This window comes from Rhinopithecus roxellana, chromosome 22 (genome assembly GCF_007565055.1).
Source record: "Rhinopithecus roxellana isolate Shanxi Qingling chromosome 22, ASM756505v1, whole genome shotgun sequence".
NCBI lineage: Eukaryota > Metazoa > Chordata > Mammalia > Primates > Cercopithecidae > Rhinopithecus > Rhinopithecus roxellana.
In genome coordinates this window covers 14,662,131-14,688,197 of record NC_044570.1, presented here as the reverse complement: position 1 = coordinate 14,688,197, position 26,067 = coordinate 14,662,131, and the positions used below count along the sequence as shown (strand labels likewise).

General features: G+C 36.8%; 1 pseudogene; it reads left to right on the top strand.

The window, feature by feature from the left end:
• Nucleotides 1–9,309: 9,309 nt before the first annotated feature.
• LOC104659769 lies at nucleotides 9,310–25,123 on the top strand (annotated as a pseudogene).
• The last annotated feature ends 944 nt before the right edge of the window (nucleotides 25,124–26,067 follow it).

The window sequence follows — 26,067 nt, the reverse complement described above, 5'->3', positions numbered from 1 at the left end:
ATTTTTTATGTAATAGCTGCCTACAATAAGTGTAATAGTAGTAATTACCTTTGCTAGGAAATAGTAATAGCTTTGTTTTTTGGGGGTCGGTTAGACACACATTTCTGTAGCTTCCTTTTATCTAGACAATTTTTGTTTTCGTATTATTTTAAAAGTTGTAACTTTTCTTCATTTCTCCAAGGCATTTTCTTCATTATTGATAGCTTAGTATCATTTCAATAACATTTTGTATAAGAGCAATATACAAGCTAGTATTAGAAAAATACTAAAATATGTATTAACAGATTTTCAATTATATGATATAACTGCATTGTTTTCTCTCAGGAACTTAAATGTTTGTGACCAATGCCTGGCATTTTCAACCCAGAGTGACTTCGGAGTTTAGAAAACAGAAATAAATATAATTAATCAATTCATCATTTATTCTCTAGAAAGACTAGAATAAATACAATAAATTAGCCCATAAGGGCTGTTTTTCTCCTTCCAGAATCGTGAATCAGGTCTTCAAACTGAACATAGGGATTTCGGATTTGAAGGCTTCACCTGTGTCTGGGGGGCAGTACGGTTATTGAAACAATTTACAATTACAAAGTTGTCTCTCTTGATTAAGTGTTTGCTTGGTTGATGTGAAATATTATTTTCCTGGTTGTAGAGAGTTTTTGATTGGTTTGAGGTTTCTTTGAATGGTTTGACCCTGCCTGCTCTGCAATTTTGGGGTCAGTTTTATTTTTGATGTGCTGTTTTTTTTTCTAATCTCAGAGTTTACTTTTATTTAGGAGATCTACATTTTTGTCACATAAAAATGTTGCTTCAAATGCTGACATTAAATGTTACATTTTGAATGTCGGTTTATAGACATTACTGTTTTTTTTTGTTGTTGTTTTGTTTTAGTGCTTATAGTATAAAGTTTTTTGTTTTCTTTGTATTAATTGATATAGTCAATTTCATATAAAAATGAGGCAAAATTCTTTATTGTGAGTACACCTTGGTTTCAAGTGAAACAAGCACACAATAATTTGTCTCCAAAGTGACTTTGAAGTAAATATGTAAATAAAACAATATGGGAATAATCATGTAAGCATGCGTCAAGATCGACAAGTGTGATGATCCCTAACAGAAGCCTGCTGACATTGTTTGAAAAACATCCAGGTTACTGCAGCTAGAGCAGAGTGTGGAAGTTAAAGAGTTGTAGACAATGAGCTCATAGAGGTAACAGACAGTCCATGTGACTGACTACGGTTTCGATAGTTCAGTAGATTTTAACTAACTTTGCCCTGGGCCTTGTTTATGACTGGAAGTGGAATTGGTAAGGTTGTTACTAGCATCTAGCCCTGAGAGGCTAGAAATGCTGCTAAATATCTTAAAATCTAGAGTCTCGGTCCTCTCTTTGAGAAATTAACAGTGATAAACCATTTTTCTAGAAAAAATTTACCAAAAAAACCCCACACTTTGATTTTATATATATATATATATTATACTTTAAGTTCTAGGGTACATGGGCACAATGTGTAGGTTTGTTACATATGTATACTTGTGCCATGTTGGTGTGTTGCACCCATCAACTCATCAGCACCCATCAACTCGTCATTTACATCAGGTATAACTCCCAATACCATCCCTCCCGTCTCCCTGCTCCCCATAATAGGCTCCGGTGTGTGATATTCCCCTTCTGGAGTCCAAGTGATCTCATTTTTCAATTCCCACTTATGAGTGAGAACATGCCGTGTTTGGTTTTCTGTTCTGGTGATAGTTTGCTGAGAATGATGGTTTCCAGTTGCATCCAAGTCCCTGCAAAGATACGAACTCATCCTTTTTTATGGCTGCATAGTATTCCATAGTGTGTATGTGCCACATTTTCTAAATCTAGTCTGTCACTGATGGACATTTGTGTTGATTCTAAGTCTTTGCTATTGTGATTTTATATTTTCAATATTACTTAAGTCAGTCTTTGGTTTCTGTAAAGCAGAAGAATTTTAAGAACATTTTGTAAAGTTCAGTTGATTCCAGTTACAGTATGTGTTAGTAAAGCGAAGTCAGTCAGTTAATTTATGATTAGAAACTAAACCAAACATTTCTTTTTCTCCCCTATTCTTTCCCATTACTTTTTAAATATTTCCATAAAACACTAATATAACAAAATGAAACCCTGGGTAGCCTCTATTTTTGGGGTGCCAATAAAGAAAACGCAATGAATGGCTTTTGGAATAGAACTAAGCTTGACTACAGCTGGAAGGCATACAGAAAAGACATGCACACATGTGGATTGATGCACTCCATTATGCATACACATTGGACATAATATTGGTCCTAAGACAAATATTAAATGTGTCTTATGACATAAAATTTGCTAAGGCATTTTAATAACCAAGCCAAATGAAAATAAATATTTCAAGGATTATAGTCTGTGTTAGAGAAGCCTTGCTTTGCTAAAGTTGATGAGTAGAATTAATACTCAAGTATCTTCTACTGTTTTAAAATTGTAATTGATAGAAGACTTTTATAGTGGGAATCTTTGATCACAACTACTGATGCTCTGTCATGTTCTAAACTAACCAGAAATAAATACATTCACAAAAATTTACATTAGCCAATAAGAGAAAATAAAGCAAGTGAATGAGGAAGCAGCTGTAATAGAAAAATATATGTGGAAATGCTAAGATAAATCCAAAAAGCAGGGAATTCATACAGTGTCAACTCTTTCATATTTGATTAAAATATTCATTTGTGGACTTTAGCAGCTAGCAACTACATGGTAGTTAACATTGGCTTGGAGGCTAGGCCTGTCCCACCAATTTACATTTTTCTGCCTGATTTATATTTGCTAAAAGCTGAAAGATTGTGTCCACCAGATTAAGGTGAATCTGCCTTCCCCAGCTCACTGCTTGAAAGATTAATTGTTTTGGGGAAAATACCCAGGGTTAGTACCATGTATACTTCAATCAAGTGAAGTCAACACTCAGAATTAACCATCACAAATCCACCCCTTGACAATTTCAACCCATACACATCTCCTAAGATCATACCTAATCTTCAAGTAAATACAATGATAACATCATAATTACACCTAATGTAATACAACTACCTTTACTACAATCAGTAATTCACCAATCCAAAACCCAAACGCTGTTATGTGAAGTTAACAATACTCACATGCTGATTTGTCATCAACAAATCTTGTGTCACATGGTGAAGAAAAAGAAAGGATGAAGTTATTATTACATGTGTATAAACATACAAAATTTTTTTTTTTTCACAAAAGTAGGATCTACTTAGGGCAATTAAAGTCCTCATTTCTTCTCACTTCTGTTCTTTCCTGTTCTTCATTCCTTTCTTCCTTCTATTCGTCCTCTTTTTTCTTTCCTTTTATTTTCTTTATGTTCTTTTCTTTTTCTTTCCTTCCTCACTCTCTTTTTTCTCTTCTCTTCTCGTCTCTTCTTTCTTTCCTTTCCTTTCTTTTCTTTTCTTTCAGTTATTTTCTTCCCCCTCCCTCCCTCTCACTTTCTTCCTTCCTTCATTCCTTTTCTTTCTTTCTCTTTCTTTCTTTCTTTCTTTCTTTCTTTCTTTCTTTCTTTCTTTCTTTCTTTCTCTTTCTTTCTCTCTCTCTTTCTTTCTTTCCTTCTTTCTTTCTCTGTCTCTCCCTCTTTCCTTCCTTCCTTCCTTCCTTCCTTCCTTCCTTCCTTCCTTCCTTCCTTCCTTTCTTCCTTCCTTCCTTCCTTCTTCCTTCCTTCCTTCCTTCCCTCCTTCCGTCCTTCCTTCCTTCCTCCTTTCTTTTCTGGAAGGGTAAACCAAAACTGAATTCCTGAAGAGTCTGGATAATTTACAGTCCTGCCAAATTAGGCTGTTTTAGTTTTCCACTGACCTTAATCTCAGGATATTTAAGAACTGTCAGGGACCCTAATGGATATCCTGTGTTCTATGCCTACTCTTCCATACCTCTGTTTTGGAGTAGTAATCTGATTTTATCTTGATAACCCAGGTGAATCACCACAGCCAACACTCACACACCCTTCTTAGACTACTGCCTGAATGATAGGAGTACACCAAAATGCCAAGGGGGCAATCTTCACTGTCACTTTAATGGATCTGTCATTATGTCTCCTGGTGGCAGCATTTCTCCCTCTGAAACTAAGACCTCTAATCCAGGGGAACATAATGTCATGGAAAGAGGAAGCAAACGTTTTGCTAGTGGATCACTAGGGGTAATGATGGGTGAGGACATTTTCACTTCTACTACTTGATTTCTGTACCCATTACTTCTGGCTATGGCAGAAAGCACTATATGAGGGACATTGATTCAGAACATACGTTACCTTCTGGAGAACTTTATCCCAGGTTTGCAAAGTCTTGTCACATAGTTGGTATTGTAATTGTAACTTTAAAAGGTCATTTCACCATTCTATTAATCCAGCTGCTTTAGGGTGATGGAAAACATGATAAGACCAGTGAATTCCATAAGCAGGTGCCCACTGCCACACTTCTCTATCCATAAGGTGAGTGCCTTGGTCTGAGGGAACGCTGTGTGGAATGCTGTGATGGTGGATGAGGTATCTAGTGAGTCCACAGATGATAGTCTTGTCAGAAGCATTGTATGCAGGATAGGCGAACCCATATCCAGCGTACGCGCCCTGAGAAATGGTGCCATATCGATAGATCACTGTTAGACTCTGTTGCTGGCAAATTGGGCAGTCAGCAGTGGGCATAGCCAAGTTAGTCTTGGTGAGTAAAAGTCATGCATATATGCATCCCTGCCATGGTGGCCACTTTGATTGTGGGTCCACTGGGTGATGACAGGAGTGATTCGGGAGAGAGGCTGAGTGGTATCCAAAGGATGGTTTATTCTATCCATTTGCTTATGAATTTCTCCTCTTCTGGAGTCACCATTGTTGAGCACTCACAGGAAATATAAATATCCTCGCAGTTTTTGACCACTCAGAGAGACCCATCTATATAAGTCTCCCTCAAACTACTTTGCCACCTATTTACTGAAAATGCTTCTTCTGAGTTCCTGATCATCCAGCCAAACCACTGGCTATGGCCCATGAACAAGTATATCATCGCATGTCTTGCCATTTCCCCTTGAAGTTCTGTCCACTGAGAAGATATCCCTTCACCGCTGTCCTTCAGGGATATCTCAGAAAAAACCAGTAGTACTGCAGCCGTTCATTTTTGGGTGGTGGTTGCATATATTGTGCAGAACCATCTGGAGCCAGACTATAGCCTTCTCTTATTCTGTCAACTGATCGTAAGGAACTGTCCAAGAGACCATCAGTGCAGGTTGGAGGATAGAAGGCCAGGTGGCAGGATTGGAGACCACGGGCACTTGAACCACTTACACATGCCTTCAGGACTGGTTTGAGACTGGACACATATATACCACTTCCATTTGATGATGAACTACTGCTATGGACAACCCACTTTATGGCTAGGTGGGTCAGAAAGCACCCAGTTCGTGGTAGGTATTTCAGTTTACTTGGTGACTTGATGACCTACAGACAAGCGTCCAGTTAACACCAAACCCAGTAACAGGCCAAGAGCTGTCTCTCAAATGGGGAGTGCTTATCTGCAGAAGATGGCAGGGCCTTGCTCCAAATCCTAGAGACCTATGCCGTGATTCACCTGGGGGAACCTGGCATTAGACTCCAAAGAGCAACCCTATCTACGACTGACACCTCAATCACCATTAGATCTTCTGAGTCATATGGCCCAAGTGTCAGAAAAGGTTGCCTGGACCTGCTGCAGAACTTTCTCATGTTCTGGACACTACTGAAATCTGGTAGCCTCTGAAGTCACTCAATATATGGGGGAGGGTAAAAACCTTGCATAAGGACTGTGTTTTCCCCAATACCCAGAGAAACCCACTAGACATTGTCACCCATTTTTTTTTTGTATGAGGGGTCAAATACAGCAAATTGTTCTTTACCTTAGAAGGAATATGTCAACAGGCTGAACTCCAAGAAATTTTACTGAAGTAGAAGGTCTCTGAATCGTAGTCAGATTTCTTTCCTATAATGTGGTATAAACATCTCTCACCACTAAGTCCAGTAGGTTTGCTGCTTCTTGCTCACTGGATCAGATCTACATAATATCATCAATGCAACAGACAACGGACAAGTGTGATGTCTTGCAGCAACCAAAAGTGATCAAAGTCTCTCTGAATAATTTTAAGACACAAAGGTAGAGAGCTCAAAGGCATACCCTTGAGGTAGGAGAGTCAAGGTATATTGTCGGTATTGTCAGGTGAAGGCAAATTGCCTCTGGTGGGTCTCATGGACAAGAATGAAGAAAAAGGCGTTCGCCAAGTCAATGGCTGCATAGTAGATACCAGGAGAGATATTAATTTGCTCAAGCAATAAAACTACATTTGGTACAGCAGCTACAATTCGAGTCACCACACGGTCAAGCTTTTGAAAATCTTCTGTCATTCTCCAAGATCCACTTGTCTTCTGCACAGATTAAATGGGAGAGTTGCATTCAGATGTGCTGGTAATGACCAACTCTATGTCTTTCAAGTCCCTAACTGTAGTAATAATCATTGCAGTCTCTCCAGGGCTATAATATTGTTTTTGATCTACTGTATTTCCAGGTAGAGGCAGCTCAAATGGCTTCCATTTGACTTTTCCCATTATAGTAACTTCACCCTACAGGTCAGGAAGCAAATGTGTGGTTCTGCCAGAAGCTACCTGTGTTTATGTCAATAACGCATTCTGGCACGTGAAAATGACTTTAATTTGCCACCACAAAATGGCTTTAATTTGTATTTCTGGTCCAGAGATATTTTTTGAACCACCTTCTTCTTCTTCTCCTTCTCCTTCCTCCTCCTCCTCCTCCTCCTCCTCCTCCTCCTCCTTCTTCTTCTTCTTCTTCTTCTTCTTATTCTTATTCTTCCTCTTCTCCTTCTTCTTCCTTCCTCCTCCTTCTCCTCCTCCTTCTCCTCCTCCTTCTCCTCCTCCTTCTTCTTCTTCTTCTTCTTCCTCTTCTTACCCCTCTTCTCCTTCTCCTTTTCTTTCTTTCTTTCTTTCTTTCTTTCTTTCTTTCTTTTCTTTCTTCTTTCTTTCTTTCTTTCTTTCTCTCTCTCTCTTTCTTTCTTTCTTTCTTCTTTTCTTCTCCTTCTTCTCCCTCTTCTCCTTCTCCTTCCTCTTCCTCTTCCTCTTCCTCTTCCTCTTCCTCTTCCTCTTCCTCTTCTTCTTCTTCTTCTTCTTCTTCTTCTTCTTCTTCTTCTTCTTCTTCTTCTTCTTCTTCTTCTTCGTTGTTTGTTTTTACTTAGTCACACACTCATCAGTATTTGGAGATCTGTTTATTTCCGGTATTTTTCAGCTACATAACAGTTCGATGTGCTCTAATTTGTACCATCCACGTCTAACATGGATTGATGTGTAAGTTGTATTCAGTTGCACAAAATAGAGAAGCATTTTTAATACACTCTCACAGGTATTTTTAATACACTCCCTAAGTGACTTTATCTCATAATTAAATAAATATAAAACAATCATCACTAATGAGAAAAAAATATATTTATGTGAAGAGTATGCTTGTTAGTTTTCAGAACAATATTTCTCATGAAGTGCTCAATTTAAACTGAGAAAATGCTAATGTTCTATTTATAGGAATTTCTGATGACTGTGTATTGAATACACTTATTTTAAGTACAAAGGTTTTTTAATCAGTAAACTCACAATGGTTAAATTGATGTGTGTGTTAGCCCATGAAAATTTAATACTTTGCCATATTATGTGACTTTTTCAAAGAAAACTGTAACAGAAGCAATGCCATTAAAAATGCTGACTTAAGGTAACTTTAGTTAATAACCTGTATATTGGATCACATTGCTGATGATGTAAAAGTTTAAAGTATTATTTCAAAATTGCTGTGTTAGCCTGATAAAATGAACTTCCCAGCCTGATTAGAAGAATAATGGACAGAATCATCATTTTTGTAGCATAAGTATATTTCTTCTTCTCTCAGGTTGAGAAATAGTCAGTTACTAGGAATGTCTGCCCCCAGTTGGACTCTGCCCACAAAAATGACTTGTGGGACTCAAAGAAGCTGGCACTGCTAGTCACATAAATTGTATCAGAAACAGTATTTCTAACAAGTGAAAACAACACTTGGTGATGCAGACAATGACGGTTCTAAGATGAGAAACAAATGTGTGAGGTAACTTTTAATTATGTATTTGTTTTTATTATTCTGATACCAGGTACTGTTTTTCTTCCTGACATTACAGTACTTTCATGAGATTTTGTCAGGACTGCATTTCGATGATATGCTGAGAATATCTGAGATACTATGACTGGCACATTTGTCATGCTCACTATCTAATAACTTGAAATTTTACTTGACAATGTTTACTATTTTTTCTTTGCTTTCAAAGCACAATTGAAAAAATCACATTTGTATGACATGGTAAATGCCATTCAGAATTTCAAGAGTAAGAAATATTTATTTTTTAATAAGTGTGTTCTCATCTTGTGTGTAAAGTATGCCATTTTATTTTTAACTTTTATCCTGTCTGTATGATACAAGTTGTGTATATTATTAGGATTATCTGGGTATTTTTCTCAAATTAGGTATTCTTCTGTTAAAGAAAAGAATTGTTTCCAGGTAATGTAACATAGACCTGTTATCTACATGATTTCACAGTTACAATAAGTCTGTTAAAGTAATAAAATCATCTGGCCAAAAATAAAAGGTGTTTGCTTGATAATAAGACAGCAAAATGTTAGGCTATTGACAGATCACATATTAAAGATGTAGCAATTAAGGAACTGAATATAGAAAACTTGAATTTTGGAAAATGTTTGTAGTCAAACTGTTTATCCTTCCTTTACTTTTTTGCATAGATATTGATAGATACTAAATAAAGATATTAGAATATTTTAATTGTAGCAAACAGTTCTAAAATATTTACATTTCTTTTCCTCAGTGGTCAGAAAGAATTTGGCTTTCAAACAGCATCTCAGCAACTATCATATATAGTCCTATTCCTTCTCCTCCTCCTCCTCCTCCTCCTCCTCCTCCTCCTCCTCCTCCTCCTCCTCCTCCTCCTCCTCCTCCTTCTTCTTCTCCTCCTTCTTTTTCCTTCTCCTTCTTTCTTCTTCTGACTTTCTGGAATTAGTAGATCACACTATGCAGGCATTACAATCTGGGTAGAGTTCCTTTTAGTAGAGTCTTCTTATGGGATATCCACTCTTGGCTTCGATGTCCAGTAAAGGTTTGGTTAAAAGCCACTACTAGACCAAAAGCTAGAATTTAAGTCTTCATCCTGTAGCCGTTTTTTCCTCTAGGGTTTGGAACTGAAAACAGATAGAGATGGAGGATGGTACTGGCAAGAAGCAAATGAGGTAGAGAGAATAGAACATTCCAATTAAGTCCCCACCATTGTGCTTTGCTGCTTGTGTTTTATGTTGTCTCCGTCGTTCACTGTGGCATACATGTCTGCCTTGTTACTTTTTCTATGGGTGAACTTCATAAGGACATGAAGCAGATATTTTTTATTTCTGTATCAAAAACCTTAGATGCAAACCAAAGCATAGAGACATGTTGCATAAACATAAAACAACTATATTTTGCTCTATAGCTACAAGGAATTGTGACATTTGAGGTTCTGTGTATGCTGTCAATCCTTCAACAGCTACTCTTAATAGCTGTATTTATTGATTAGTAATAATTATCAATACGTCACATAATTATATCATATAAACTGCAAAAATGCCTTATACAGACAAGAAAACACTGAATTCTACAAGAACAAATAAATTAGTTTTCGTATGGTATTTGTGGAAGAGCACTGATTTCTTTTTTATCCTGTCTACTTGACAAGATTGTAATCTATTTTATTACCTGTGATATATGTTATTATTTTATTATTTCTAATAATAAGTTTTCTGTGTAGTCTTCCTGTGAAATAAACACTAACGCTAAACATTAAAAACAATAAGTTCTTTGAAAACACTATGAAAAATTTCATATCATTTTATTAACTCAGTTTTGGCATAAATTTCATTCAACTACATTCATCATACTTTTAAAGTCAGATGAATGCATCACTGTCTTTCGACCTCTAGAATAAGGCTCATCCTCATGATGATGTATTTTCATATTATCATAAATTTGAAGCAAACTAGCATCAAACAAGACAGAAGATTGAAAAGAGTACAATTATAGTATACTAAGACAACTTCATATCATCTTTTTGATTTAGCTGCTTTCTGACTACAGTTCTATGTGCCGAAATTTTTGGAAACAACTCAGGTAAGTTATGGGTGAGTTATAATTTCATTTTTATAAAATCATCTCTACACAAGCAAAATTTTAAAATATATCTTAAAATCCATAATGAATTTGATGTTAAATATTTAAACAATAGCAATATTATAGTGGTCTTTCCTGGTAATTTCTACTATACTTATCCCAATAGAAAGAGGTTAAAATTGTCACAGCAAAGACAGGCCATGTACACTTTCAACTCTTAAGGCATAATTAACTTCTTATTATAAGGAAATTTATACTCTCTGCATAACCAGAACATTCAAATATGGCCATTTTCATGATTTAACAGTTCTCTAATGAAGCAAATCTCAAGGATATCATTTTATATGTATAAATGCTTCAATGTATCTCTAAAGTTTTTCCTTAAAAAGTTGACTATGGTGCTGTCATCACACATAATAAAAATCATTGTGTAAGCTTGGGGAACATGGCAAAACTGTGTCTCCACAAAAAATGCAAAAATATATTCAAGTGTGGTGGTTTGAGCCTGTAGTGTCAGCCACTTGGTAAGGTAAAATGCCATTTTATTCAGTGATTTTCAGTATTCACTTAAAGTTCCTTCATTACAGTTTTCAAATTAGATTACTCCATCAATGATGTCTTTTAGTTTTTAAAGTATTGTTTTCCATGAGATTATGTATAATAATCATCCCAAAGATGCGCGTTACTCATCATCAAATAAGCATCTTTTCTTAACAAATGAACATTTTCATCACTGACAAGAAAGTACTCTTTCCTAGCATTGAAAGAAAAAAATAATATGGAATACTTCTAGATACATATACAGTGTATAACTTTATGTATGTGTATACATCTGCATATATATGTGCATATATATTATATATACGTATATTTTCAAACTTGTAATCATATAGATATTCAGCATCATACAAAAGTCACCAACCACACTAGGACCTTCTTTAGATTTGAGAAATTCAATTAGGCCAGGCATTTTCCTTCACACTGGTAGTCTTAGCACTTTGGGGAGCCAAGGCAGGCAGATTACTTGATTTCAGGAGTTCAAAACCAGCCTGAGCAACTTGATGATATCTATTAAGATGCACAAAGTCATAAGTTGAGTGTAATTGTTTGCACCAGTATTCCCTGCTACCTGGAACACTGAGGTGAAAACATTTCATGAGCTGTGATTGTGTTGCTGTACTCCAACCTTGGCAGTGAAGAGAAGCACTGCCCCTCCCCACCCTTACACACACACACACACACACACAAATGGTAATAGCATCTAGATTTTTTTGCTTTGTTCTGCTCATTTTATCAAAGCCTAAATTGTGGCATGCATGAAAATAAAACACTGTCACACAACTTTCTACTATGTATTTTAGTACATAGCTCTTTCTAGTTCCTAAAACAAGCTGCATCCCTCATAAGAATTTATTGTTCTTTCAAGAAGGTACTTCTTAGATATCTCAGAGGTAGAAAGAACACAGGATCTTCTGATTTCTGGGCTGCCTTGTGTTTCACTCATAGGAGCTCCCTTCCCTGTATTAGCGTATCACTTAGATTTCTTTTAAATGTCTGTAGTACACCTGTAATGCAGTGACTGCCTGTTACATCTCTCAGTACAAGTTTCTAGATTCCATAGCTAAACTGTAAACCTAGGCTTTTAAGTGTAACTTGTTTATGTAATTCTTATTGACCTATTTCAGTTTCATAGCCTTATGGGTGATTAATGCTCCTTTTTTCTTGGTCAACAAGATAATTTCATTTCCTTGATCTACTCAAAACAATTTTTTTTTTCTGAAATCTAGTCAACATTTCTGTTCTTGTCCATTCAAATGCATATAACACTATGAGTTTCTGTCTTTGAATCTTCCACTCAATAATTTACGTGTTCATGCATCTATGTGTGATTGCTTCCAAACTATTGGCACCAGGGACCATATTTGTGAAAGACAATTTTCTATTGTCTTCACAGGAAAACAAAACAAAACAAAACAAAACAAAAATGTAAAGAATATATGTTTATAGTCTGTTTCTTTAATAATCCCTTTTGGTACAAATGTGAAAAATCTGTTAATACTTTGAATGTGGACCCTAGCAAGCATCAAAATCTTCTTGGTTCTTTGGAACAGTATATCCAATGAAAGGGACAAATCCACATTGCTCTAAAATGTGATAGAAGGTACACTTTGTTCAGTTTTCAAAAAAAAAAAAAAAAAAAGATGTCATTGAACAGAACCAGAAGACAATAGCGTTGTTTGTGCTCATCCACAAAATGAACTTCTGGTTTCTCTTAACTGTTTCAGTGGTAAAAGACAGGTAGTCAAGATGATAGCTGTTTTAAAGGAAAATAGTATTGACAAAACATGATGACTGACTTGAAGAAAAATGATTCTTGTTAAATGACTAATTTTGGATATAAAATATCTCACAGATTGTTTTCATCTCTCATCTAAAATAATTTTCAATTTAATGATCGAATATTGAAGAGTTGATAGAAGAAAACCTTATATGTTTTCTACTATAGATACCTGTTGAAGTAAAAAGTGCCTTCCTCTTTTGTGGTTACAACAGATTTTAACAACCATGTATAGTTTCACAAACAGATTTCATTCTTTAGGCCTACCCATTCCATTTTGCCTCTTTGGATCTTGTTTGGGAGATGGAATGATAAAATATCTTTGAACATGTTGCGTGTTAACTAACATGGATGTCTTTCTTGGCCTTCATAACTTCTCACCTTCAAGCTACCTGTATTGCTGTGAACCTTGCAGCTATTTAGATTATGGTTTATTTAGAACATCATATTGTCTGGTATTGACATCTCTCAGAATTGGAACAATTTCTTTCCACCCTTTCTCTCACTCTTAATACACACCTCTTAAAGTAACTATACATAGATCTTAACATTTTTCATAAGACATGAGACTGGCCTGGTCAAAAGGGTGAAACCCCATCTCTACTAAAAATATAAAAATTAGCCAGGCCTTGTGCCAGATGCCTGTAAAATTTGCTACAGGGCAGGCTGAGACAGTTGAATTCCTTGAATCTGGGAGGCATAGTTTACAGTGAACAGAGATCCTGCCATTACACTGCAGCTTAGGGAAGGGCGTGAAACTCCCTGTAAAAAATAATAGAATGTGAGAATTAAAGTTACTAGTGTCGGTGTGTCTTTTAGTCTATTAACCCTTCTTAGAGTGCTATAAGTATCAGCTGCTGTTATTATTGCTTATAATATATCTTCACTTTACCCACAATAAACTCTGCTTAATAGTATAAAAGAAAACATCAGAGCAGTAACACAGTCAGACAGTAGTGGCTATATGGAACCACATAAGCATCAGTGTCAGCATCAGTAATGTTTTCTAACTTACGAGAATTAAGTGACCTTTTACACTCACAGATTCTGCAAACACAGATTTCTCAAAATGTAAACCCTACCTAGTGTAAGCATTTACATTTGCTTCTCATGACAAGTAATTTCTGTTTGGCTTGTAGGATTTTTCTTACAAGGTATCAAATATGTTAAACCTGTTTCTTCAGTCTTCTTCCTTTTTTTGTAAAATCATTAGCTCTAATTTATATGAATGTGTTGCCTGTTTGGTTTAGTTATTTCAAGGTAAAATATATATTATATCTGTACCTTAGAATATTAGTTTTTAATATATGGAAATATGGAAGAGTATTTATTTATTATATTATTATTATTTATTCATGCAGTTTGAAATATGAGTTAGTGAAGTGATGAGATAATCACAAAGATTTAGTCTTAACAAATATATACTTTATTAAGAACTTGAAATAAAAATGCTTTTGATTGCATATATAATTTCTTTTTAAAGAGTAGAATTATTTTTCTGCCTGAAGAAAATAACTTATTGTGATTAGTGTGCAAATTGCCTCTATATTTCTGATTACCACTGGAATTTACAGCAAAAAAAAAAAAAAAAAAAAAAAAATTGTGTTCCTGCCAGTGACAGGGAAATGGCTTTGGATTTCATTCACAGTGTACTTATAATTGGTTTGGTTGCCCTTTTTATTTATTTTATTTTTTTCTTTCCATTTTCTTTTTCTTTAAATTATTATTATACTTTAAGTTCTAGGGTACATGTGCATAACGTGCAGGTTTGTTACATATGTATACTTGTGCCATGTTGGTGTGCTGCACCCATCAACTCGTCAGCACCCATCAATTCGTCATTTATATCAGGTATAACTACCAATGCAATCCCTCCCCCCTCCCCCCTCCCCATGATAGGCCCTGGTGTGTGATGTTCCCCTTCCCGAGTCCAAGTGATCTCATTGTTTAATTCCCACCTATGAGTGAGAACAAGCGGTGTTTGGTTTTCTTTTCTTGTGATAGTTTGCTGAGAATGATGGTTTCCACCTGCATCCATGTCCCTACAAAGGACGCAGACTCATCATTTTTTATGGCTGCATAGTATTCCATGGTGTATATTTGCCACATTTTCTTAATCCAGTCTGTCACTGATGGACATTTGGGTTGATTTCAAGTCTTTGCTATTGCGAATAGTGCCACAATAAACATACGTGTGCATGTGTCTTTATAGCAGCATGATTTATAATCCTTTGGGCATATACCCAGTAGTGGGATGGCTGGGTCGTATGGTACATCTAGTTCTAGATCCTTGAGGAATTGCCATACTCTTTTCCATAATGGTTGAACTGGTTTACAATCCCACCAACAGTGTAAAAGTGTTCCTATTTCTCCACATCCTCTCCAGCACCTCTTGTTTCTTGACTTTTTAATGATTGCCATTCTAACTGGTGTGAGATGGTATCTCATTGTGGTTTTAATTTGCATTTCTCTGATGACCAGTGACGATGAGCATTTTTTCATGTGTCTGTTGGCTGTATGAATGTCCTCTTTTGAGAAATGTCTGTTCATATCCTTTGCCCACTTTTTGATGGGGTTGTTTGTTTTTTTCTTGTAAATTTGTTTGAGTTCTTTGTAGGTTCTGGATATCAGCCCTTTGTCAGATGAGTAGATTGCGAAAATTTTCTCCCATTCTGTAGGTTGCCTGTTGACTCTGATGGTAGTTTCCTTTGCTGTGCAGAAGCTCTTTAGTTTAATTAGATCCCATTTTTCAATTTTGGCTTTTGTTGCCGTTGCTTTTGGTGTTTTAGACATGAAGGCCTTGCCCATGCCTATGTCCTGAATGGTACTACCTAGGTTTTCTTCTAGGGATTTTATGGTATTAGGTCTAACATTTAAGTCTCTAATCCATCTTGAATTAATTTTCGTATAAGGAGTAAGGAAAGGATCCAGTTTCAGCTTTCTACTTATGGCTAGCCAATTTTCCCAGCACCATTTATTAAATAGGGAATCCTTTTCCCATTTCTTGTTTCTCTCAGGTTTGTCAAAGATCAGATGGCTGTAGTTGTGTGGTATTATTTCTGAGGATTCTGTTCTGTTCCATTGGTCTATGTCCCTGTTTTGGCTCTCACTGCTCCTATTCAACATAGTGTTGCAAGTTCTGGCTAGGGCAATCAGGCAAGAGAAAGAAACAAAGCGTATTCAGTTAGGAAAAGAAGAAGTCAAATTGTCCCTGTTTGCAGATGACATGATTGTATATTTAGAAAACCCCATTGTCTCAGCCCAAAATCTCCTTAAGCTGATAAGCAACTTCAGCAAAGTCTCAGGATACAAAATTAATGTGCAAAAATCACAAGCATTCTTATACACCAGTAACAGTCAAACAGAGAGCCAAATCAGGAATGAACTTCCATTCACAATTGCTTCAAAGAGAATAAAATACCTAGGAATCCAACTTACAAGAGATGTAAAAGACCTCTTCAAGAGAACTACAAACCACTGCTCAGTGAAATAAAAGAGGACACAAACAAATGGAAGAAAATATCATGCTCACGGATAGGAAGAAGCAATATCGTGAAAATGGCCATACTGCCCAAGGTTATTTATAGATTCAATGCCATCCCCATCATGCTACCAATGAGTTTCTTCACAGAATTGGAAAAAACTGCTTTAAAGTTCATACGGAACCAAAAAAGAGCCAGCATTGCCAAGACAATCCTAAGTCAAAAGAACAAAGCTGGAGGTATCACGCTACCTGACTTCAAACTATACTACAAGGCTACAGTAACCAAAACAGCATGTCTTTTTTATTTTTAATGTTATGCTTTAAGTTCTAAGGTACATGTGCACAAGGTGCATGTTTGTTACATATGTATACATGAGCCATGTTGGTGTGCTGCACCCATTAACTAATCATTTGCATTAGGTATATCTCCTAAGGCTATCCCTGCCCCCTCCCCATCCCCACTATAGGACCCAGTGTGTAATGTTCCCCTTCCTGTGTCCAAGTGATCTCATTGTTCAATTCCTACCTATGGGAACCAAAGAACATGCTGTTATTTGGTTTTCTTTTCTTGCGATTGTTTGCTGAGAATGATGGTTTCCACCTGCATCCATATCCCTACAAAGGACACAAACTCATCATTTTTTACGGCTGCATAGTATTCCATGGTGTATATGTGCCACATTTTCTTAATCCAGTCTGTCACTGATGGACATTTAGGTTGATTCCAAGTCTTTGCTATTGTGAATGGTGCTGCAATAAACATACGTGTGCATGTGTCTTTAGAGCAGCATGACTTATAGTTCTTTGGGTATATTCCCAGTAATGGGGTGGCTGGGTCAAATGGTGTTTCTTGTTCTAGATCCTTGAGGAATTGCCGCACTGTTTTCCACAATGTGAACTAATTTACAGTCCCACCAAAAATGTAAATGTGTTCCTATTTCTCCATATCCTCTCCAGCACGTGTTATTTCCTGATTTTTTTAATTTTTGAGACTGAGTCTTTGTCTGTCCCCCAGGCTGGAGTGAAGTGGTGTGATCTCGGCTCACTGCCATCTCTACCTCAAAGTTTCACGCTAGTCTCCTGTCTCAGCGTCCTCAATACCATGGAATACAGGTGCTCGCTGTCAGGCCTGGCTTTTATTTATTTATTTATTTATTTATTTATTTTGTATTTCTGGTAGAGACGGAGTTTTACCATTTTAGCCAGGATGATCTCCATCTCCTAACCTCATGATCCACCTTTCTCAGCCTCCCAGAGCGCTGGGATTATAGGCATGAGTCACCGTGCCTGGCTGGTTTGGTTGTCTATTATTTTGCTTTATACTTTCCTCATTGGAAAAATATTATTTCAATTTCTAAATATACAAAAAACATTTTGGCAGTAATTGTGTGAAAATTCTTGAGAAACATAAAATTCTCTAATCTAAATATGCATTTATTATTAAAAAATTGGTTCCTACTCCAATAAACTTTTTCTTATTCTACCTTATCATTCAGCATTAAGCTTTATCTATTCTAAACAAAAGCTTACCGTATAATTGAAAACCTGGATCATTTTTTACACCAGATTTTGTTTCTCATATTGATTATTCCAATAATTAGGAAGGCCAAGGGAAAAAGAACACTTGAGGCCAGGAATTTGGAACACAGTTTGGCAAAATAGTGAAACGCTGTCCTAAGAAAAAGTTTGTAAAAATTGGAAGGATGTGGTAGCTCAATATCCTAAAGTGCTAGCATAAGGTGGTAGCACTTCTTGAGGCCGAGTTGGATGCATCACTGTAGTCCTAGAATTTGAGGCCAGCCTGAGTGACACAGCAACATTCTGTCTCAATGAAAAAATTAAAATATAATAAGTTATCAGTTGAGCCTACTGGGCTTTTAGTCTAGAGGCAGCTAATTGGGAGATTGAGGAAGCAGGATGACAAAAGTCCAGTAGTTAGAAGCTGCAGTTAGCGATAATGGCACCACTGAATTCATTCTGGCTAGAGCATTATAGAGTTTGTCTCTTAAAAGAAAAAGTAAAATGACTGTAGTCTTAAGTTAGTACTGATTGTAAAAGTATAGAATACATTACAATAACCTGACTTCGCAGCTCTTTCAGCATTGGTTATGTTAAAATATGTTAAGTTAGTGTTATTGAACTAAAAAGTGTTTCATATAAATTTTCAGAGACCTACACACATTTGCAATTTACTTCTTAACTTGGCCGTGAAACTAAAGTCGCAGAGCTGTACAAATTAGTTTCATATTTCTATTATTTTAGTCCATTTTCATGCACTTATAAAGATATATGCTAGACTGGGCAATTTATAAGAGGAAGAGGGGTTTATTGACTTAAAGATTTATGTGTCAGGTGAGGCAAAGTGGGGCAAGTCATAGCTTACACAGTTGGCAGCAAGCAAAGAGAGAGCTTGTGCAGGGAAATGCTGATGTTTAAAGCCATCAGGTGTAATGTGTAATGAGACTTATTCACTGTCACAAGAACAGCACACACAAAAAACAAGACACCTGCCTCCATAGTCATTACTCTCTATCTCATCCCCCCACCACCACATGTGAAAATTCAAGATAAAATTTGGGTGGGGACACAGTCAAATCATATCATTCCAACCCTGGCCCCTCTAAAATCTCAAATCCTCACATTTCAAAACCAGTCATGCTTTTACAATAGTACATCAGTGTCTTAGCTCGTTCAAGCATTAACTCAATAGTTCATAGTCTGATAGTTTATCTGAGACAACGCAAGTTATTTCTGCATATTAACCTGTAAAATATAAAGCAAGTTAGTTACTTCCCAGATACAAGTGAGTAGTGGAATTGGGAAAATATAGGTGTTGCAAATCTGAGAAACTGTCCAGATTAAAGGGGTTACTGGCCCTAAGTACATCTCAAATCCAATGAGGCATGAAAAACTTAAGACTCCAGGATGACCTTCTTTAACTTAATGTCTCATATCCAGGTCATGCTGATGCAAGAGGTGGGTTTCCATGGTCTTGTGCAGTTCCTCTGATGAGACTTTACACGGTGCAGCCTTTCTCGCAACTGCTTTTAACAGCCTGACATTGAGTGTCTCTGGGATTTTCTGGGCACCCTTCAAGTTGTCAATGGATCTACCGTTCTTTGGTCTGGAGGATGAAATCCCTCTTTTCCCAGCCCCACAATCATCATCTATGTCACTACTTGTGTTTTCAGTGGTAGAAATACTGTTGCTGATGATAGGGAACAGGCACAGCTGCTGGATCACAGAATGTATTTGAGAAGCAGCACCAACGTCTTTGAGCCCCACAAATATTTTCACTGACTGGCGTCCAAGAGGGGCAGAAATTCACACTCAGTGAGTGTTTCACAAGCTGAGATAAGAAAAAACACTTTCCTTAAAATAGTTATAGAATATAGTATAGTATTAAATTTTCATGTGTTAATTGCAGGCTTAGCTTTAATCATTATGGGTTTACTCATTAAATCTTCTGCATTTAAAATGAGTGTATTCAATTGATTGTCATTAGAACTTTATATAAACAAAACATTAGAGATTTCCCAGTTTTAACTGAGATTGTTCTGACTCATAAAAACTATAACCTTCATGTAAATATCTGCTTTCTTTCCTCAGTAAAGAATGATAATGACTTTGTCTGTACTCGGAGTTGTGTGAGATGAAGTCAATGAGATGGTGTGTTTAAAATCATGGCAGAAGTATAAATTCTTCTTTACTTAGCGTAAAACTGAATACCACTTAACACATCAATCCACCTTAGAAGTGGATTGCATGAATGAGAGCACATTGAACTGCACGTTATGTAGCTACAAACAGAATTAAGGGATTCTTCATCAACTGACACATGTGTGACCAAGGACAAAACAAAGTTAACAATATAGTCTATTGTGTGCACTCGTTTGTGTAAAAATAAACAAACAGTATATGGATGGATTACTGCAAGCACAGAGATCACTTTGGAACAGGAATATGCAATTAGCAGTCAGTTAATAATTGCTAGTTCATATTCACTTAGGTATTTGAAAATATACATTAGCCATTAAAAACGGTGAGCTGAAGTGTTTAACAACAGCAGTGCTATTTTAAAAAATCCCTTTGCAAACAGTATTTACTATGTCAATACAGTCATTAATTAAATTAACCAAAAAATGTATTTAAAAAGCAAACATTTCCCTCTACATGAGTCCAGGAATACGATGTGCTTCAAAGGAAAGAAAGTCCTTGCTGAATGGATTATTTGGCAACAACGGATGCCTTTCAGAAAAGCACCATTGGTTTCTATTCTTGACCATCAGCCTAGGACCCAGACATCAGGCTGTCACCAGCTTGAAGGTGGAGCCTTAGTGGGGACCAGAATATTTATCACCACAGGCCTCTAATGGGTAATACTGAGTGTCAACTTAACTGTCTTGAGCGATACAGAGTATTAGTTTGGCATGTGTCTGTGTGAGTGTTGCCTAAAAGAGAGTAACAGTTGGGTCAGTGGGCTGGGGAAGGCAGAAGCACCCCTAATCTGGTGGCACAATCTATTCACTTCCAGAGAATATAAAACAGGCAGAAAAATGTGACTACTTGAGATGGGTTTAGCCACACTCTGTACTAACTGCTCTCCGCCCTCACATATTGGACTCCAGGTTGTTCAGTTTGGGGACTCAGACTGGCTCTTGTTGCTCTTCAATTTACTGAGAGCCTATTATCTGACGTTGCAATGATGTAATTTAGTATTTAATAGACTCTGCTAAAATTCTGTCCCTGTGACAGAACCCTGAGTAGTACAGATTTTGGAACCAGAAGTGGTTCTAGAAAAATAGAATATTAAAAAGGAACCTTGATTCCATGTCAAAAGTGAAAAACTCTACAGAAAAGCCCTTAACACAATCTTTATTTCATCTACAAAATACACAAAATTACCTTCACGAAAGTGTGAGAGGAAAAACAATGAAGAATCTAGAAGTGGTTCTTGATTAAGATTTTTATACACAGGAACAGCCTGAAAACTCAGGCTGCAGACACCGATTAAAAAAAAAGTTGAACAGGAGGATATCCTAGAGGTGTAACAACAGCTGCACTAATAAGGAAAAAGGTAGAACATGAAAATGCCTTTGTCATTTTTTTCTAGAACATAATCACACCTACAGAGATAAGAGAACAAGGCCAATGGAATAAGTGCCTCTGTCTTCATGTAATCAGCAGACTTCAAGAAAACACACACTCCTCCCATTGTGGGCATGATACACAGTAGGCTCCAGTGGGCTCTGATTAAATATTTTTCTTTTCTGTTTTGGACATGCTCTGAATGCAAGAAAAACATTTATGAATTATCCCTTCAGCTTGTGCTTTTCCCCAGCCCAGTGATCCAGACAAAGCTTTTACTTTAGCCTCTCATTTTTCCCAGGCCAGGTTCTGAACCTGGTTGAAGTAGTGCTTTCTTCAAGGCAGCTCACATATGCCTCAGAACATTTCATTCTTTCCAGTTCATAAAAAGTAATGATCCAGCTTTATAGTTTGAAACCCTCGCAAATTCCCTCTTTACTCTGGAGAGCTTTCTTCTTTTGCTTATTAACCTTTTCTTCCTACTTGAAATTTGCATCATCCAACCTCCTTAATTATTGTGGTCATGAGACAGTACTTTGGCCTGTGATTGGTCCTAGGCCAAGGTCTCAGGTCAAGCTGTCATGTCAGCTCCTTCTTGGTCCAGGGCCAAAGTGCAAGGCTGAGCTTAGTAGCTTCTATAAATCATCACTTCATTTCCAGATTAATCTAAGTCTAAGGTTCAGGACCAACCCAAAAAATGCTTACTCCAAGACCACTAAGCACATTTCTTTACTTCTCTGCCTTTAGAAACTGTAAGCCTCAGTCTCAGAGTAGGTAAACCACTCATATTCCACCTCCACAGTGAAGAGATTTGTACTTCCATTTATAAAAGTTTTGTTTCAAATGATTTGCATCCATCTCCTTAATTTTCTTGGCCATGAGACCAAGAGCTCTGTGTGCCTCACAATTAGAGATTGCTACATTGTGGTGCACTAATGAGACTGCAGTGAGTGAAGTCTAGGAATTGAAACCTAGGATGCATCAGCCTTGCGAGACCAACTGACAAACTGGCCCCACACTGTGATACATACCCTTGGGCGCAGTCAAACACATAGTGGTCATCAACACAGTCTGGAAAGATTCAAGGTAGCTTTACACAGCCTAGAAACCCGAGAGACACCATGAAGCAGCCACACTTATGCATTTGGGGCTTTCAAAGGGAGAGACATATAATCAAGGAGACTATTTAACAAAATAATAATAAAGAACACAACAATTTAAGTCAACACATAAACACCCAATAAGTTCAACAAATGCCAAATAACAGAAACTCAAAGAAACAAACTCAAACTTACCTGATAATTAAACTGTCTAAAATATATACAAAAAAATTGTGAGGATTCCCAAGCAAAATGAGGGAATCAGCTAGTCAGGCAAAAGAGACCCTCAAAAATAACCAGTAGATTTCTTAACTGAATAGCCACTGAATAACCAGTGGATTTCTTATCCGAAAACTAAGATAGTAGAAAGTCGTAGACAAATATATTCCAAGTGAAGTCAGAAAAAGCTGTGAAGCCTAAATATTATGATCAAACTAATTGTTCATCAAATGTGCAGGATAAATTATTACATTCCCAGATAAAAATGGACACCTTTCACCAGTAGACCACCCTTTAATAAATGTTTTATGGAGTACTTCAGGGTAGAATGAACACTCACTCAAAAGCATTATGAATAAGCAAAGATTAAGGTAAAGACAAATGCATGAAAAATATAAAAGATAAAAAGAACAATGTGCACCTCCATAATTTGTTCTCAACATATGTTAAAATGATAATATATTTAATAAAAAGTACCCCTAATTTATGTTTTTGACATACAACGCATAATTTTGAGAACATAGTAAGTGAAATAATGGAGTTAAGTTACACAGGAATAAGGATTTTTATGTTACTCAATGTAAGCTAGTGTAACATTAAAAATGGTGTAACATTATAATGTTCAATATAATCATCATAGCAACCACAGTTAAACAAAGAAACACAAAAAAGCATCAGGCAGGAAGAAAGCTTTCTGTACTACACCAGACAGTAGGAGCTGTGGACTTAGCTATTCTTACGAGAGGCTACTGAGCTAGCTACCATGCTCCATGAGACAAAGCCCAAGCTGTCCCACCAGAGACTAAGGGTGGAGAGCCTAAGGAACATAGCATAGCTGCTATTTCACATAATTTTCATAAACCAGTGGTGATGGAGTAGAAGTGACTCATCCATATGCAGAACCTGGTGAATCACTGGAGGCAGAAAGAAGTGGCTATGTGGAGACACAACTGAAACAAACATGGCACAGCAACTGCTCCAATCCTGAGTCTTTCCTCATATCTTGCCAGGAGTTTGAGGTTGAAACTATTGTTGACAGAAGACAAGACAAAAATGGGAAGATAATGTATTTGTTTCATGGAAAGGTTGCCACAAACGGGATGACACTTGGGAGCCAGAGTAGCACCACATGAGCTGTGAAAAATGTATAAATGATTTTAATAGAAGACAGATTGAAAAACAGAAAAAACCGGCATGTACCAGAACAAGTAGAATGTTTTCAAACAATACCAGAAGAAGAACTTCCAGATCTACCAACGTGAACTATTCTAAGAGCTCTCCTAGAACACTAGTGATTGTCAAACACCACAGATCCAAAACCAGCGTGTTATTTGCTGCCAGTAAGAACGTCAGGAGAAAGGCAGATTCACTTCTCTCTCACACAAAGAATATAGATCTAGTAAATTCAACTATCAAGACACTTGTTTACAACAAGAAAACTGAGTGGCTTTCAGGTATTCGAGAAAGTGGACCCTATTACGGTAGATCAGCAGGACATGGTGGACTTCAAGGTGACAGAAGGGAAACCTGTCAGGGACCCTTTGTCAGGTCCCAGTGCAGAACACATTGGAATAGAGAACAGGACCCTGATACACCCACTAATGTCTCAGATGTCTGGCTCAGTTACTGCTTCCATGGACACAGGCTCAGCTACCCAAAAAGCTATAGTGATACTAATAGACCCATTAGCAGCCATTGCAACAACAGACATACGTACGTCAGTTCCAAGAGTGAAAGGTAGCCCAACAAATGTTATGGATGATGACAGAGAGCAATCTTTTTTCAAGAAGACATACTTCACCATAAAGCTACCAGAAAGTGCCAGCAATACTGAGACATTGTAGTGAAGAAAGAGGATGGATTCACCCAGATATCGCTATCAACTAGATCGACAGACAAAAAACGCACTGAATACAGAAGCAATTAAAAAAAGGCTTAATGGTCTGCATAGGGGTGCTGCAGATGACAGCAAACTTGTGCGGTTCAGTGCAGCTGGAAGTGTCTTTTGTTGTGGTCTTGATTTTGGGTACTTTGTGAAACATTTAAGGAATGACAGAAAGTGAGCAAGGCTTGAAATGGTGGACACCTTTAAGAACGTTATGAATACTTTTATTCAATTTAAAAAGCCTATTGTTGTGTCAGTCAACGGCCCTGCCATTGGACTAGGTGAATCCATACTGCCCCTTTGTGATCTTGTGTGGGCTAAAGAAAAGAATTTGTTCCAAACTTCTTATACGAGTTTTGGACAGTCCAGATGGCTGTTCTACTGTTACATTTCTGAAAATGATGGGTGATGCATCTGCCAATGAAATGATAATTACTGGGTGAAAAGTGACAGCACTGGAGGTGTGTGCCAAAAGCCTGGTCTCTCAGGTGTTTTTGACTGGAACTTTCTCCCAAGAGGTTACAAATCAAATTAGGGAACTTTCCTCATATAACCTGGTTGTGCTGGAAGAATGTAAGGGCCTTGTTCGCTGTGATACTAAGATGGAGTTGAAACAGGCCAATGAGAGAGAGTGTGAGGTGCTGAGGAAGATCTGGGGCTCAACCTAAGGGATAAAATCCATGTTAAAGTAGGTTGAATATAAGATTGATGAGTTTTCAGTGTCAGTCTATCTGCACAGGACACAAGAACTAAGCTGAACAAAATATATCATGAGTTGCAAGATGCCCTACTCCATCTTCATACTACAAAACAATTTCATCCATAGTGAAATCTTAGAAAGAGAATTGGAAATGTCCAAGGTATGTATTTAAATTATCATGGCATTTTTAAGCACTGTATCTTTAAAATAATTAATAAAACATGTTTTGCCCAAGTGTGATTATTTTATGCACACTTAAGTCCAAATATAAAGCAGACGGGTGGATACTAGACTGTTCCTGCAAGCTCTAAATTGTATCACTGGCTACTACTATATTTCACCAGAATTGTGTTTTATTAGATGTGGATGACAGAGAATTCTGTAATGATTTTTATTTTTCTTATTTTTATATACTACAATACAGAGTCTACTGGGTTATGAGGCAGCCTCAGCTTCCCTCCCACAAAAAAGACACAGAACTCTCAGTGATGGTGTGCTTGACATTATAGTGGCACAAATACTTCAGAGACACAGAATTATAAATTGAAAGACTTTTCCTTTAGAATATTTCTGACACAAACTCACTGACAATCATTCTCCTAAACTGAACACATGATTGGAATTTTTGATGAGATATAACTTGATTCTCTTTTCTTTTATAAATGTCTAGTTCTTGCCCAGTTACCAAAAGAAAACTTTACCTCTCCAAAGTAATACTTGTTACACCCTAGTAGTGAACTATAGAATCATTTTTGTGAAAATATCCATGTTCTAATGTTTGTAATGTGCAGATTTAGGTTACTTTAGAGTATGTTATGGTTAATAAGTTAAAATTATGGACACATTACTAAAGGACAAAACTTCTTTCAAAATGAAGAAAAGACCCCTACACTCTGCATGTCATTTAAAATTGTCGGTGTCTGTTTTTATGTGCACAAAATTTTCTGGAACAATCTACTTGTTCAGTTACCTGGAGACTCTCTGAATCATGTTCTGTTGGAT